A 2,503-nucleotide genomic window follows, 5' to 3' on the forward strand; every position below is an offset into this window, starting at 1 on the left:
ATGATAGGTTCACCAAATCTCACGCTTCTCGCACCGGATCTCACCCGTACCGAGCGTGAATCCTTGTACACTATAGCTAAGTTGGGAGAGGACGTTTGGCCTTGTTTCAAGGAATTATTTAGCATTCATTTAATTGTATCTAGATTAGCCATGTCATCATACAAATGCTAGGTAGCTTAACCATCCTCCTATATTGTGCTATGTGTGTTGTGTTTATTTCTCAATGCCAAATGATGATATGCTTATGTGATGAATGTGGATATCATGGTGCATGATGCATAATTAGACTAGATGCCGTAGTCGGCTTGGAAACGAGTGCATCGGTAGCCCGTGGTATGGGACGCGGTGGCACTATGCAATCGTACTATTGTCATATAGGAGCATGCGGTTTAGGATTATCACATTCCTGTGCTACGACCCTTCCCAACAAGGGTTAAGGTGTTGGGTTACCATTTGGGGGGAAGCAGTGGTTGCGGTTGTTGGGTCACTGTGGCGGTTAGACGTTACGCCCGGCTGGTCATTGGACAGTCGGCAACCCTGGTGGTATATTCAAGAGGGCCAATCGTACTGCTTTTAAATTGCTAGAGTCAGCACCTTTAATTTTCAGTCATTTACTTTATGTTGAGAGCCGGTGGTCGACATGTTTTTATTTTTTCGAGTACTCACGGTGGGCCTTCTCCGACAGCCCTATGGGTGTATCGCGGGATGGAGTTCGCGGCTCGTACCTGGAGTATACGGGCACTGTGGTTGTAGTAGCACTAAACCAAAGACTTAGTAATGTTGCGTAGGTGGATGTGATTTAAAATGTATTGCATAGCATATAGTGCATATGGTTGTGATTTGTTGTGTGGACTGCTGTGTGGTCCATCTTTCCACTTACTGAGCTAGTGAGCTCATCCCACGTGTGCACCCCCTTTAGATGATTTTACAGGTCATCAACCAAATGAGCACGGGGCGGGTTCCACAGTTGAGTTCCCTGAAGAAGACTGGTGGGTCCCTGAGGATTTAGAGCACGACACTGATTGCTCGTGCGAGGGTTGTGCTGCGGGACCACAGTTCTGATACCGAGCTGAGCTCCGCTTTTGATGCCGAGTTGAGCTCTACCTTTTGATGCCGAGCTGGGCTCAACCTTGTGATGTCGAGCTGAGCTCTAAGCTTTGATACCGAACCGAGCTATATACTCTGATTTTTTATGATTCCTTTTATGTACTTCATATGTGAATTGTACTCTTATTGTGTAAATATCATGCCTTCGGGCCCACATGTATTTAACTATTGTATCACAATTCGGGTATCAAGTATTATGGGAATATTCACAGGTAAACCAAGTCTTCCGCTGAACTGATGAACTCTTTCTTAGTTGTGTGTATGCTGTGGTGGAGTACTGTATCAGATGATCCTGGCAGGTTTGGGTTAACCGGTGTTAACCCGGTCACTGGCCCGATTCAGTGTGAACGGGGTGTGACAGTAATAGTGCACAAATAGGAGATTATAATAGCTGTAAAAGTCATCTCATTGATAAGGAACTTGAAATCATAAGCCTTTACATTAATTTTCTCCAAAAATAAAATATTGGAAGCAGGAAATCCTAACTAAATTCCATAATAAAGTACAAAATTGAAAAGAAATAGAGCTATATGAGAAAAGTACAGAAATACAACCTAAAACCTCATGTCTAGAATACAAAGTTTGATATAGAAAAGTGATGAGCACATTTATGTGTGAAATCTAGGGTAATAAAACATGCATTTTATATATTTAGAATTGAGCTACCATGGGTTTTACTCTCTTTTTGCAGGTTTTGTATTTTAAAGGCTTTAAGAATTATCGGGCGTCATATCTCTCCAACAACTACTACCTAGTGTAGTTGGTGAGCTATGGTGTGTAAAATTCCCTTGCTCACCAAGAGGTCTCAAGTTTGAATCTCATGGTTGTTTTTTTTTTTTGGAGAATTTTGTTGAAGATTTCTTACTCTTCACTCACTTAAAGCACTAAGGCCATGAAGGGGATTTCCACATCAAATTAGAATCAAGGAAAATCATGGAGGGTTTCCTGCGCAAGAAGAGAAAAAAAAAGGAAAGAAAAAAAAATGGAGAAATAAATCTTATCCAAATCTTCTCTCCAAATCCTCTCTCCTCCACATCATCACCAAGAGATTATCCAAATCACACAAAGTAAGAAGGAAAATCATCCCTTAGAGGGAGAAAAAGAAGTGAAAACTAAATTAAAAAAAAAAGAAAAAAAAAGGAAAGAAAATAAGTAAAAAAAATTATAGGAAATTTCTCCAAGTTTACTTCTCTCTTCTCCCTCCTCCACCTTAGTACTTTTGGTCTCAAAAGATCTCACTACCAATTGTAGGTTTCTCCCTTTTAGAAAGAGAAATTTATTACCCTACCTCCCCATTCCCTATAAATACGACTCATGTAAGAGACGAGGGGACAATTCATTCTTCTTCTAGGGTTTTCTTTTTAGTTGCTCTATCTCTTTCTCTAGCCTTAGTTTT

This window comes from Macadamia integrifolia, chromosome 1 (assembly GCF_013358625.1).
Source record: "Macadamia integrifolia cultivar HAES 741 chromosome 1, SCU_Mint_v3, whole genome shotgun sequence".
NCBI classification, from domain to species: Eukaryota; Viridiplantae; Streptophyta; class Magnoliopsida; order Proteales; family Proteaceae; genus Macadamia; species Macadamia integrifolia.